The sequence below is a fragment of the Heterodontus francisci genome, unplaced genomic scaffold, assembly GCF_036365525.1.
Source record: "Heterodontus francisci isolate sHetFra1 unplaced genomic scaffold, sHetFra1.hap1 HAP1_SCAFFOLD_198, whole genome shotgun sequence".
Lineage (NCBI taxonomy): Eukaryota > Metazoa > Chordata > Chondrichthyes > Heterodontiformes > Heterodontidae > Heterodontus > Heterodontus francisci.
Genome location: NW_027141550.1, coordinates 1,963,161 through 1,977,816, shown reverse-complemented (window position 1 = coordinate 1,977,816; position 14,656 = coordinate 1,963,161).

The window sequence follows — 14,656 nt, the reverse complement described above, 5'->3', positions numbered from 1 at the left end:
TATGTCTTTGTTACTCGCTCTAAGTGTTTGTCTGTGTCACTGGGTATCAGTGGATGTCTTTGCTACTTGGTGTAAGTGTGTGTCTGTTTTACTGGGTATCAGTGTCTGTCTTTGTTAGTTGCTGTCAATGTATGTCTTTGTTACTGGGTGTCAGTGCGTGTCTGTGATACTGGGTATCATTGTATGTCTTTGTTGCTTGGTGTCAGTGTCTGTCTTTGTACTTGGCCTAAGTGGGTGTCTTTGTTACTTGGTGCCAGTGTATGTCTGTGTTACTTGGTGTCAGTGTGTGTCTTTGTTACTAGGTGTCAGTGTTTCTCTGTGTTACTGGGTGTCACTGTGTATCTGTGTTCCTGGGTTTCAGTGAATGTCTTTGTTACTTGGTGTAAGTGTATGTCTTTGTTACTTGGTGTCAATGTATGTCTTTGTTACTTGGTGTAAGTGTATGTCTTTGTTATTTGGTGTCAGTGTGTGTCTTTGTTACTTGGTGTAAGTGTATGCCTTTGTTACTTGGTGTCAGTGTATGTCTTTGATTCTTGGTGTAAGTGTGTGTCTGTGTTACTGGATATCAGTGTCTGTCTTTGTTACTTGGTGCAAGGGTGTGTCTGTGTTGCTGGGTATCAGTGTATGACTTTGTTACTTGGTGTCAGTGTAGGTCTGTGTTACTTGGTGTTAGTGTGTGTCTTTCTTCCTTGGTGTAAGTGCGTATCTTTTTTAATTGGTGTCTGTGTATGTCTGTGTTACCTGGTGTAATTGTGTGTCTTTGTTACTTGGTGTCAGTGTATGTCTGTGTTATTTGGTGTAAGTGTATGTCTTTGTTACTTGGTGTCAGTGTATGTCTTTGTCACTCGCTGCAAGTGTTTGTCTGTGTCACTGGGTATCAGTGGATGTCTTTGCTACTTGGTGTAAGTGTGTGTCTGTTTTACTGGGTATCAGTGTCTGTCTTTGTTAGTTGGTGTCAATGCATGTCTTTGTTACTGGGTGTCAGTGCGTGTCTGTGATACTGGGTATCATTGTATGTCTTTGTTGCTTGGTGTCAGTGTCTGTCTATGTACTTGGCCTAAGTGGGTGTCTTTGTTACTTGGTGCCAGACTATGTCTGTGTTACTTGGTGTCAGTGTGCGTCTTTGTTACTAGGTGTCCGTGTTTCTCTGTGTTACTGGGTGTCACTGTGTATCTGTGTTCCTGGGTTTCAGTGAATGTCTTTGTTACTTGGTGTAAGTGTATGTCTTTGTTACTTGGTGTAAGTGTATGCCTTTGTTACTTGGTGTCAGTGTATGTCTTTGATTCTTGGTGTAAGTGTGTGTCTGTGTTATTTGGTGTAAGTGTATGTCTTTGTTACTTGGTGTCAGTGTATGTCTTTGTTACTCGCTCTAAGTGTTTGTCTGTGTCACTGGGTATCAGTGGATGTCTTTGCTACTTGGTGTAAGTGTGTGTCTGTTTTACTGGGTATCAGTGTCTGTCTTTGTTAGTTGCTGTCAATGTATGTCTTTGTTACTGGGTGTCAGTGCGTGTCTGTGATACTGGGTATCATTGTATGTCTTTGTTGCTTGGTGTCAGTGTCTGTCTTTGTACTTGGCCTAAGTGGGTGTCTTTGTTACTTGGTGCCAGTGTATGTCTGTGTTACTTGGTGTCAGTGTGTGTCTTTGTTACTAGGTGTCAGTGTTTCTCTGTGTTACTGGGTGTCACTGTGTATCTGTGTTCCTGGGTTTCAGTGAATGTCTTTGTTACTTGGTGTAAGTGTATGTCTTTGTTACTTGGTGTCAATGTATGTCTTTGTTACTTGGTGTAAGTGTATGTCTTTGTTATTTGGTGTCAGTGTGTGTCTTTGTTACTTGGTGTAAGTGTATGCCTTTGTTACTTGGTGTCAGTGTATGTCTTTGATTCTTGGTGTAAGTGTGTGTCTGTGTTACTGGATATCAGTGTCTGTCTTTGTTACTTGGTGCAAGGGTGTGTCTGTGTTGCTGGGTATCAGTGTATGACTTTGTTACTTGGTGTCAGTGTAGGTCTGTGTTACTTGGTGTTAGTGTGTGTCTTTCTTCCTTGGTGTAAGTGCGTATCTTTTTTAATTGGTGTCTGTGTATGTCTGTGTTACCTGGTGTAATTGTGTGTCTTTGTTACTTGGTGTCAGTGTATGTCTGTGTTATTTGGTGTAAGTGTATGTCTTTGTTACTTGGTGTCAGTGTATGTCTTTGTTACTCGCTGCAAGTGTTTGTCTGTGTCACTGGGTATCAGTGGATGTCTTTGCTACTTGGTGTAAGTGTGTGTCTGTTTTACTGGGTATCAGTGTCTGTCTTTGTTAGTTGGTGTCAATGCATGTCTTTGTTACTGGGTGTCAGTGCGTGTCTGTGATACTGGGTATCTTTGTATGTCTTTGTTGCTTGGTGTCAGTGTCTGTCTATGTACTTGGCCTAAGTGGGTGTCTTTGTTACTTGGTGCCAGACTATGTCTGTGTTACTTGGTGTCAGTGTGCGTCTTTGTTACTAGGTGTCCGTGTTTCTCTGTGTTACTGGGTGTCACTGTGTATCTGTGTTCCTGGGTTTCAGTGAATGTCTTTGTTACTTGGTGTAAGTGTATGTCTTTGTTACTTGGTGTAAGTGTATGCCTTTGTTACTTGGTGTCAGTGTATGTCTTTGATTCTTGGTGTAAGTGTGTGTCTGTGTTATTTGGTGTAAGTGTATGTCTTCGTTACTTGGTGTCAGTGTATGTCTTTGTTACTCGCTCTAAGTGTTTGTCTGTGTCACTGGGTATCAGTGGATGTCTTTGCTACTTGGTGTAAGTGTGTGTCTGTTTTACTGGGTATCAGTGTCTGTCTTTGTTAGTTGCTGTCAATGTATGTCTTTGTTACTGGGTGTCAGTGCGTGTCTGTGATACTGGGTATCATTGTATGTCTTTGTTGCTTGGTGTCAGTGTCTGTCTTTGTACTTGGCCTAAGTGGGTGTCTTTGTTACTTGGTGCCAGTGTATGTCTGTGTTACTTGGTGTCAGTGTGTGTCTTTGTTACTAGGTGTCAGTGTTTCTCTGTGTTACTGGGTGTCACTGTGTATCTGTGTTCCTGGGATTCAGTGAATGTCTTTGTTACTTGGTGTAAGTGTATGTCTTTGTTACTTGGTGTCAATGTATGTCTTTGTTACTTGGTGTAAGTGTATGTCTTTGTTATTTGGTGTCAGTGTGTGTCTTTGTTACTTGGTGTAAGTGTATGCCTTTGTTACTTGGTGTCAGTGTATGTCTTTGATTCTTGGTGTAAGTGTGTGTCTGTGTTACTGGATATCAGTGTCTGTCTTTGTTACTTGGTGCAAGGGTGTGTCTGTGTTGCTGGGTATCAGTGTATGACTTTGTTACTTGGTGTCAGTGTAGGTCTGTGTTACTTGGTGTTAGTGTGTGTCTTTCTTCCTTGGTGTAAGTGCGTATCTTTTTTAATTGGTGTCTGTGTATGTCTGTGTTACCTGGTGTAATTGTGTGTCTTTGTTACTTGGTGTCAGTGTATGTCTGTGTTATTTGGTGTAAGTGTATGTCTTTGTTACTTGGTGTCAGTGTATGTCTTTGTTACTCGCTGCAAGTGTTTGTCTGTGTCACTGGGTATCAGTGGATGTCTTTGCTACTTGGTGTAAGTGTGTGTCTGTTTTACTGGGTATCAGTGTCTGTCTTTGTTAGTTGGTGTCAATGCATGTCTTTGTTACTGGGTGTCAGTGCGTGTCTGTGATACTGGGTATCTTTGTATGTCTTTGTTGCTTGGTGTCAGTGTCTGTCTATGTACTTGGCCTAAGTGGGTGTCTTTGTTACTTGGTGCCAGACTATGTCTGTGTTACTTGGTGTCAGTGTGCGTCTTTGTTACTAGGTGTCCGTGTTTCTCTGTGTTACTGGGTGTCACTGTGTATCTGTGTTCCTGGGTTTCAGTGAATGTCTTTGTTACTTGGTGTAAGTGTATGTCTTTGTTACTTGGTGTAAGTGTATGCCTTTGTTACTTGGTGTCAGTGTATGTCTTTGATTCTTGGTGTAAGTGTGTGTCTGTGTTATTTGGTGTAAGTGTATGTCTTCGTTACTTGGTGTCAGTGTATGTCTTTGTTACTCGCTCTAAGTGTTTGTCTGTGTCACTGGGTATCAGTGGATGTCTTTGCTACTTGGTGTAAGTGTGTGTCTGTTTTACTGGGTATCAGTGTCTGTCTTTGTTAGTTGCTGTCAATGTATGTCTTTGTTACTGGGTGTCAGTGCGTGTCTGTGATACTGGGTATCATTGTATGTCTTTGTTGCTTGGTGTCAGTGTCTGTCTTTGTACTTGGCCTAAGTGGGTGTCTTTGTTACTTGGTGCCAGTGTATGTCTGTGTTACTTGGTGTCAGTGTGTGTCTTTGTTACTAGGTGTCAGTGTTTCTCTGTGTGACTGGGTGTCACTGTGTATCTGTGTTCCTGGGTTTCAGTGAATGTCTTTGTTACTTGGTGTAAGTGTATGTCTTTGTTACTTGGTGTCAATGTATGTCTTTGTTACTTGGTGTAAGTGTATGTCTTTGTTATTTGGTGTCAGTGTGTGTCTTTGTTACTTGGTGTAAGTGTATGCCTTTGTTACTTGGTGTCAGTGTATGTCTTTGATTCTTGGTGTAAGTGTGTGTCTGTGTTACTGGATATCAGTGTCTGTCTTTGTTACTTGGTGCAAGGGTGTGTCTGTGTTGCTGGGTATCAGTGTATGACTTTGTTACTTGGTGTCAGTGTCGGTCTGTGTTACTTGGTGTAAGTGTGTTTCTTTCTTACTTGGTGTAAGTGCATGTCTTTGTTAATTGGTGTCAGTGTATGTCTGTGTTACTTGGTGTAATTGTGTGTCTTTGTTACATGATGTCAGTGAATGTCTGTGTTACTTGGTGTAAGTGTGTGTCTGTGTTACTGGGTGCCAGTGTGTGTCTGTGTTACTTGGTATAAGTGTGTGTCTTTGTTACTTGGTGTCCGTGTGTGTCTGTGTTACTGGGTGTCAGTGTATGTCTTTTTTACTTGGTGTCAGTGTATGTCTTTGTTACTTGGTGTAAGTGTGTGTCTGTGTTACTAGGTATCAGTGTCTGTCTTTGTTACTTAGTGTAAGTGTGTGTCTGTGTTGCTGGGTATCAGTGTATGTCTGTGTTACTTGGTGTAAGTGTGTGTCTGTGTTACTGGGATTCAGTGTACGTGTTTGTGACTTGGTGTCAGTGTATGTCTTTGCTCCTGTTCATTAGTGTTTCTCTATGTTACTGGGTGTCAGTGTGTGTTTGTTTGTGTTACTGGGTGTCAGTGTGTATCTGTGACACTAGGTGTCAGTATTTAGTTTAGTTTCGAGACACAGCACTTGAACAGTCCCTTCGGCCCTCCGAGTCAGCGCCGACCATCAACCACCCATTCATACTAATCCTACACGAATCCCGTATTCCTATCACATCAACACCGGTCCCTATATATTTCCCTACCACCTACCTATACGAGGGGCACTTTATGATGGCCAATTAACCGAACAACCTGCATGTCTTTGGCATGTGGGAGGAAAGCGGAGCACCCGGAGGAAACCCACGCAGACACAGGGAGTACTTGCAAACTCCGCACAGGCAGTACCCAGAATCGAACCCGGTTCCCTGGAGCTGTGAGGCTGTAGTGCTAACCACTGCGCAAATATGCCCCCCACCCCACCACCCACAGTGTGTGCCTGTGTTACTTGGTATCAGTGTGTGTCTTTGTTACTTGGTGTCAGTGTCTGTCTGTGTTAATTGGTGTAAGTGTGTGTCTGTGTTACTGGGTGTCAGTGTGTGTCTGTGTTACTTGGTGTAAGTGAGTGTCGTTGTTACTTGGTGTAAGTGTGTGTCTGTGCTCCGGGGTGTCAGTGTATGTCTTTGTTTCTGGGTGTCAGTGTATGTCTTTGTTACTTGGTGTAAGTGTGTGCCTGTGTTACTGGGTGTCAGTGTATGTCTGTGTTACTTGGTGTAAGTGTGTGTCTGTGTTACTGGGTATCAGTGTATGTCTTTGTGACTTGGTGTCAGTTTATGTCTTTGTTACTGGGTGTCAGTGTGTGTCTTTGTTACTTGGTGTAAGTGTATGTCTTTGTTATTTGGTGTCTGTGTGTGTCTTTGTTACTTGGTGTAAGTGTATGCCTTTGTTACTTGGTGTCAGTGTATGTCTTTGATTCTTGGTGTAAGTGTGTGTCTGTGTTACTGGATATCAGTGTCTGTCTTTGTTACTTGGTGCAAGGGTGTGTCTGTGTTGCTGGGTATCAGTGTATGACTTTGTTACTTGGTGTCAGTGTCGGTCTGTGTTACTTGGTGTAAGTGTGTGTCTTTCTTACTTGGTGTAAGTGCATGTCTTTGTTAATTGGTGTCAGTGTATGTCTGTGTTACTTGGTGTAATTGTGTGTCTTTGTTACATGGTGTCAGTGAATGTCTGTGTTACTTGGTGTAAGTGTGTGTCTGTGTTACTGGGTGCCAGTGTGTGTCTGTGTTACTTGGTATAAGTGTGTGTCTTTGTTACTTGGTGTCCGTGTGTGTCTGTGTTACTGGGTGTCAGTGTATGTCTTTTTTACTTGGTGTCAGTGTATGTCTTTGTTACTTGGTGTAAGTGTGTGTCTGTGTTACTCGGTATCAGTGTCTGTCTTTGTTACTTAGTGTAAGTGTGTGTCTGTGTTGCTGGGTATCAGTGTATGTCTGTGTTACTTGGTGTAAGTGTGTGTCTGTGTTACTGGGATTCAGTGTACGTGTTTGTGACTTGGTGTCAGTGTATGTCTTTGCTCCTGTTCATTAGTGTTTCTCTGTGTTACTGGGTGTCAGTGTGTGTTTGTTTGTGTTACTGGGTGTCAGTGTGTATCTGTGACACTAGGTGTCAGTATTTAGTTTAGTTTAGAGACACAGCACTTGAACAGTCCCTTCGGCCCTCCGAGTCAGCGCCGACCATCAACCACCCATTCATACTAATCCTACACGAATCCCGTATTCCTATCACATCAACACCGGTCCCTATATATTTCCCTACCACCTACCTATACGAGGGGCAATTTATGATGGCCAATTAACCGAACAACCTGCAAGTCTTTGGCATGTGGGAGGAAAGCGGAGCACCCGGAGCAAACCCACGCAGACACAGGGAGTACTTGCAAACTCCGCACAGGCAGTACCCAGAATCGAACCCGGTTCCCTGGAGCTGTGAGGCTGTAGTGCTAACCACTGCGCAAATATGCCCCCCACCCCACCACCCACAGTGTGTGCCTGTGTTACTTGGTATCAGTGTGTGTCTTTGTTACTTGGTGTCAGTGTCTGTCTGTGTTAATTGGTGTAAGTGTGTGTCTGTGTTACTGGGTGTCAGTGTGTGTCTGTGTTACTTGGTGTAAGTGAGTGTCGTTGTTACTTGGTGTAAGTGTGTGTCTGTGCTCCGGGGTGTCAGTGTATGTCTTTGTTTCTGGGTGTCAGTGTATGTCTTTGTTACTTGGTGTAAGTGTGTGCCTGTGTTACTGGGTGTCAGTGTATGTCTGTGTTACTTGGTGTAAGTGTGTGTCTGTGTTACTGGGTATCAGTGTATGTCTTTGTGACTTGGTGTCAGTTTATGTCTTTGTTACTGGGTGTCAGTGTGTGTCTTTGTGACTTGGTGTCAGTGTATGTCTTTGTTACTTGGTGTAAGTGTGTGTCTGTGTTACTGGGTATCAGTGTATGTCTTTGTTACTTGGTGTCAGTGTATGTCAAAATACTTGGTGTAAATGTATGTCTTTGTTCCTTGGTGTAATTTTCTGTCTTTGTTACTTGTTGTAAGTGTATGTCTTTGTTACTTGGTGTCATTGTGTGTCTGTGTTACTGGGTATCAGTGTATGTCTTTGTGACTTGGTATCAGTGTATGTCTTTGTTACTTGGTGTAAGTGTGCGTCTGTGTTACTGGGTATCAGTGTATGTCTTTGTTACTTGGTGTCAGTGTATGTCAAAATACTTGGTGCAAGTGTATGTCTTTGTTCCTTGGTGTAATTTTCTGTCTTTGTTACTTGTTGTACGTGTATGTCTTTGTGACTTGGTGTCAGTTTATGTCTTTGTTACTGGGTGTCAGTGTGTGTCTTTGTGACTTGGTGTCAGTGTATGTCTTTGTTACTTGGTGTAAGTGTGTGTCTGTGTTACTGGGTATCAGTGTATGTCTTTGTTACTTGGTGTCAGTGTATGTCAAAATACTTGGTGTAAGTGTATGTCTTTGTTCCTTGGTGTAATTATCTGTCTTTGTTACTTGTTGTACGTTTATGTCTTTGTTACTGGGTGTCAGTGTGTGTCTGTGTTACTTGGTGTCAGTGTATGTCTTTGTTACTGTTTACTAGTGTTTCTCTGTGTTACTGGGTGTCAGTGTGAGTTTGTTTGTGTTCCTGGGTGTCAGTGTATGTCTGTGTTACTTGGTGTAAGTGTGTGTCTGTGTTCCTGGGTATCAGTGTATGTCTTTGTTACTTGGTGTCAATGTATGTCTGTGTTACTTGGTGTAAGTGTGTGTCTGTGTTACTGGGTATCAGTGGATGTCTTTGTTACTTGGTGTCAGTGTATGTCTGTGTTGCTTGGTGTAAGTGTGTGTCTGTGTTACTTGGTGTCAGTGTGTGTCTGTGTTACTTGGTGTAAGTGTGTGTCTTTGTTACTTGGTGTCCGTGTGTGTCTGTGTTACTGGGTGTCAGTGCATGTCTTTGTGACTTGGTGTCAGTGTATATCTGTGTTACTTGGTGTAAGTGTGTGTCTTAGTTACTTGGTGTAATTGTATGTCTTTGTTACTTGGTGTCAGTGTATGTCAGTGTTATTTGGTGTAAGTGTATGTCTTTGTAACTTGGTGTAAGTGTGTGCCTGTGTTACTGGGTGTCAGTGTGTTTGTTTTTGTTACTGGGTTTAGGTGTGTGCCTTTGTTACTTGGTGTCCGTGTGTTTCTGTGTTACTGGGTGTCAGTGTGTGTTTGTTTGTGTTACTGGCTGTCAGTGTGTGTCTGTGTTACTTGGTGTAAGTGTGTGTCTTTGTTACTTGGTGTCCGTGTGTGTCTGTGTTACTGGGTGTCAGTGCATGTCTTTGTTACTGTGTATCAGTGTGTGTTACTGGGTGTCAGTGTGTGTCTGTGTTACTAGGTGTAAGTGTGTGTCTTTGTTACTGGGTGTCAGTGCATGTCTTTGTTACTGGGTGTCAGTGTATGACTTTGTTACTTGGTGTAAGTGTTTATCTGTGTTACTGGGTATCAGTGTCTGTCTTTGTTACTTTGTGTAAGTGTGTGTCTGTGTTACTGGGTATCAGTGTATGTCTTTGTGACTTGGTATCAGTGTATGTCTTTGTTACTGGGTGTCAGTGTGTGTCTGTGTTACTGGGTATCAGTGTATGTCTTTGTGACTTGGTATCAGTGTATGTCTTTGTTCCTGGGTGTCAGTGTGTGTCTGTGATCCTGGGTATCAGTGTATGTCTTTGTGACTTGGTGTCAGTGTATGTCTTTGTTACTGGGTGTCAGTGTGTGTCTTTGTGACTTGGTGTCAGTGTATGTCTGTGTTACTTGGTGTAAGTGTGTGTCTGTGTATCAGTGTATGTCTTTGTGACTTGGTGTCAGTGTATGTCTTTGTTACTGGGTGTCAGTGTGTGTCTTTGTGACTTGGTGTCAGTGTATGTCAATTTCCGGGGGGTCAGTGTGTGTCTGTGTTACGAAGGGGTCAGTGTGTGTTTCTAACTGGGTGTCAGTGTGTGCCTGTGTTACTGGCTATCAGTGTATGTCTTTGTTACTTGGTGTAAGTGTATGTCTTTGTTACTTGGTGTCAGTGTTTGTGTTTGTGACTTGGTGTCAGTGTATGTCTTTGTTACTGGTTGTCAGTGCATGTCTTTGTTACTTGGTGTCAGTGTATGTCAAAATACTTTGTGTAAGTGTATGTCTGTGTTACTCGGTGCAAGTGCATGTCTTTGTTACTGGGTGTCAGTGTATGTCTTTGTTACTGTGTATCAGTGTGTGTTACTGGGTGTCAGTGTGTGTCTGTGTGACTTGGTGTAAGTGTGTGTCTTTGTTACTTGGTGTCCGTGTGTGTCTGTGTTACTGGGTGTCAGTGTATGTCTTTGTTACTGGGTGTCAGTGTATGACTTTGTTATTTGGTGTAAGTGTTTATCTGTGCTACTGGGTATCAGTGTCTGTCTTTGTTACTTGGTGTAAGTGTGTGTCTGTGACACTAGGTGTCAGTATTTAGTTTAGTTTCGGGATACAGCACTGAAACAGGCCCTTCGGCCCTCCGAGTCTGTGCCGACCATCAACCAACCATTTATACTAATCCTACACGAATCCCATATTCCAATAACATCCCCACCGGTCCCTATATATTTCCCTACCACCTACCTATACTAGGGGCAATTTATAATGGCCAATTAACCTACCAACCTGCAAGTCTTTGGCATGTGGGAGGAAACCGGAGCACCCGGAGGAAACCCACGCAGACACAGGGAGAACTTGCAAACTCCGCACAGGCAGTACCCAGAATCGATCCCGGGTCCCTGGAGCTGTGAGGCTGCAATGCAAACCATTGCGCCACTGTGCCGCCCAGTGTGTATCTGTGTTACTGGGTGTCCGTGTGTCTCTGTGTTACTGGGTGTCAGTGCATGTCTTTGTTACTGGGTGTCAGTGTATGTCTTTGTTACTTGGTGTAAGTGTGTGTCTGTGTTACTGGGTATCAGTGTGTGTCTTTGTTCCTGGGTGTCAGTGTATGTCTTTGTTACTGTGTATCAGTTTGTGATACTGGGTGTCAGGGTGTGTCTATGTTACTTGGTGTCCGTGTGTGTCTGTGTTACTGGGTATCAGTGTATGTCTTTGTTACTTGGTGTAAGTGTATGTCTGTGTTACTTGGAGTAAGTGTGTGTCTGTGTTACTGGGTATCAGTCTATGTCTTTGTGACTTGGTGTCAGTGTATGTCTTTGTTACTTGGTGTCAGTGTATGTCAAAATAATTGGTGTAAGTGTATGTCTTTGTTACTTGGTGTAATTGTATGTCTTTGTGACTTGGTATCAGTGTATGTCTTTGTGACTTGGTATCAGTGTATGTCTTTGTTACTTGGTGTCAGTGTATGTCTTTGTTACTTGGTGTAAGTGTGTGTCTTTGTTACTGGATGTCAGTGTATGTCTTTGTTACTTGGTGTCAGTGTGTGTCTGTTTTACTGGGTGTCAGTGTATGTCTTTGTTACTGGGTGTCAGTGTTTGTCTGTGTTACTGGGTGTCAGTATGTTTGTTTGTGTTACCGGGTTTCAGTGTGTGTCTGTGTTACTTGGTGTCCGTGTGTGTCTGTGTTACTGGGTGTCAGTGTATGTCTTTGTTACTGGGTGTCAGTGTATGTCTTTGTTACTTGGTGTAAGTGTGTGTCTTTGTTACTGGGTGTCTGTGTATGTCTTTGTTGCTTGGTGTAAGTGTGTGTCTGTGTAACTGGGTGTCAGTGTGTGTCTGTGTTACTTGTTGTAAGTGTGTGTCTGTGTTACTGGGTGTCAGTGTATGTCTTTGTTCCTGGGTGTCAGTGTATGTCTTTGTTACTTGGTGTCAGTGTATGTCAAAATACTTGGTGTAAGTGTATGTCTTTGTTACTTGGTGCAATTGTCTGTCTTTGTTACTTGGTGTCAGTGTGTGTCTGTGTTACTGGGTGTCAGTGCATGTCTTTGTTACTGGGTGTCAGTGTATGTCTTTGTTACTTGGTGTAAGTGTGTGTCTTTGTTACTTGGTGTCCGTGTGTGTCTGTGTTACTGGGTGTCAGTGCATGTCTTTGTTACTGGGTGTCAGTGTGTTTGTTTGTCTTACTGGCTGTCAGTGTGTGTCTGTGTTACTTCGTGTAAGTGTGTGTCTTTGTTACTTGGTGTCCGTGTGTGTCTGTGTTACTGGGTGTCAGTGTATGTCTTTGTTACTGGGTGTCAGTGTATGACATTGTTACTTGGTGTAAGTGTTTATCTGTGTTACTGGGTATCAGTGTCTGTCTTTGTTACTTGGTGTAAGTGTGTGTCTGTGTTACTGGGTATCAGTGGATGTCTTTGTGACTTGGTATCAGTGTATGTCTTTGTTACTGGGTGTCAGTGTGTGTCTGTGTTACTGGGTATCAGTGTATGTCTTTGTGACTTGCTATCAGTGTATGTCTTTGTTACTGGGTGTCAGTGTGTGTCTGTGTTCCTGGGTATCAGTGTATGTCTTTGTGACTTGGTGTCAGTGTATGTCTTTGTTACTGGGTGTCAGTGTGTGTCTTTGTGACTTGGTGTCAGTGTATGTCTGTGTTACTTGGTGTCAGTGTATGTCTGTGTTACGGGGGGTCAGTGTATGTTTCCAACTGGGTGTCAGTGTGTGTCTGTGTTACTGGCTATCAGTGTATGTCTTTGTTACTTGGTGTAAGTGTATGTCAAAATACTTGGTTTAAGCGTATGTCTGTGTTACTCGGTGCAAGTGTATGTCTTTGTTACTTGGTGTCAGTGTGTGTCTGTGGCACTAGGTGTCAGTAATTAGTTTAGTTTGGAGAGACAGCACTGAAACAGGCCCTTCGGCCCACCGAGTCTGTGCCGACCATCAACCAACCATTTATACTAATCCTACAGGAATCCCATATTCCAATAAAATCCCCACCGGTCCCTATATATTTCCCTACCACCTACCTATACTAGGGGCAACTTATAATGGCCAATTAACCTACCAACCTGCAAGTTTTTGGCATGTGGGAGGAAACCGGAGCACCCGGAGGAAACCCACGCAGACACAGGGAGAACTTGCAAACTCCGCACAGGCAGTACCCAGAATCGATCCCGGGTCCCTGGAGCTGTGAGGATGCAGTGCTAACCACTGCACCACTGTGCCGCCCAGTGTGTATCTGTGTTACTGGGTGTCAGTGTATGTCTTTGTTACTTGGTGTCAGTGTGTGTCTGTGTTGCTGGGTGTCAGTGTGTTTGTTTGTCTCACTGGCTGTCAGTGTGTGTCTGTGTTACTTGGTGTAAGTGTGTGTCTTTGTGACTTGGTGTCCGTGTGTGTCTGTGTTACTGGGTGTCAGTGCATGTCTTTGTTACTGGGTGTCAGTCTATGTCTTTGTTACTTGGTGTAAGTGTGTGTCTGTGTTATTGGGTATCAGTGTGTGTCTTTGTTCCTGGGTGTCAGTGTATGTCTTTGTTACTGTGTATCAGTGTGTGTTACTGGGTGTCAGTGTGAATCTGTGTTACTTGGTGTAAGTGTGTGTCTTTGTTACTTGGTGTCCGTGTGTGTCTGTGTTACTGGGTGTCATTGTATGTCTTTGTTACTGGGTGTCAGTGTATGACTTTGTTACTTGGTGTAAGTGTTTATCTGAGTTACTGGGTATCAGTGTCTGTCTTTGTTACTTGGTGTAAGTTTGTGTCTGTGTTACTGGGTATCAGTGTATGTCTTTGTGACTTGGTATCAGTGTATGTCTTTGTTACTGGGTGTCAGTGTGTTTCTGTGTTCCTGGGTATCAGTGTATGTCTTTGTGACTTGGTGTCAGTGTATGTGCTTGTCTTACTGGGTGTCAGTGTGCGTCTGTGTTACTTGGTGTAAGTGTGTGTCTTTGTTAATTGGTGTCCGTGTGTGTCTGTGTTAATGGGTGTCAGTGTATGTCTTTGTTACTGGGTGTCAGTGTATGACTTTGTTACTTGGTGTAAGTGTTTATCTGTGTTACTGGGTATCAGTGTCTGTCTTTGTTACTTTGTGTAAGTGTGTGTCTGTGTTACTGATTATCAGTGTATGTCTTTGTGACTTGCTATCAGTGTATGTCTTTGTTACTGGGTGTCAGTGTGTGTCTGTGTTACTGGGTATCAGTGTATGTCTTTGTGACTTGGTATCAGTGTATGTCTTTGTTACTGGGTGTCAGTGTGTGTCTGTGTTACTGGGTATCAGTGTATGTCTTTGTGACTTGGTGTCAGTGTATGTCTGTGTTACTTGGTGTAAGTGTGTGTCTGTGTATCAGTGTATGTCTTTGTGAGTTGGTATCAGTGTATGTCTGTGTTACGGGGGGTCAGTGTGTGTCTGTGTTACTGGCTATCAGTGTATGTCTTTGTTACTTGGTGTAAGTGTGTGTCTTTGTTACTTGGTGTCCGTGTGTGTCTGTGTTACTGGGTGTCAGTGTAAGTCTTTGTTACTGGGTGTCAGTGTATGTCTTTGTTACTTGGTGTAAGTGTGTGTCTGTGTTACTGGGTATCAGTGTGTGTCTTTGTTCCTGGGTGTCAGTGTATGTCTTTGTTACTGTGTATCAGTGTGTGTTACTGGGTGTCAGTGTGTGTCTGTGTTACTTGGTGTCCGTGTGTGTCTGTGTTACTGGGTGTCAGTGTAAGTCTTTGTTACTGGGTGTCAGTGTATGACTTTGTTACTTCGTGTAAATGTTTATCTGTGTTACTGGGTATCAGTGTATGTCTTTGTGACTTGGTATCATTGTATGTCTTTGTTACTGGGTGTCAGTGTGTGTCTGTGTTACAGGGTATCAGTGAATGTCTTTGTGACTTGGAATCAGTGTATATCTTTGTTACTGGTTCTCAGTGTGTGTCTGTGTTCCTGGGTATCAGTGTATGTCTTTGTGACTTGGTGTCAGTGTATGTCTTTGTTACTGGGAGTCAGTGTGTGTCTTTGTGACTTGGTGTCAGTGTATGTCTGTTTTACTTGGTGTAAGTGTGTGTCTGTGTATCAGTGTATGTCTTTGTGACTTGGTGTCAGTGTATGTCTTTGTTACTGGGTGTCAGTGTGTGTCTT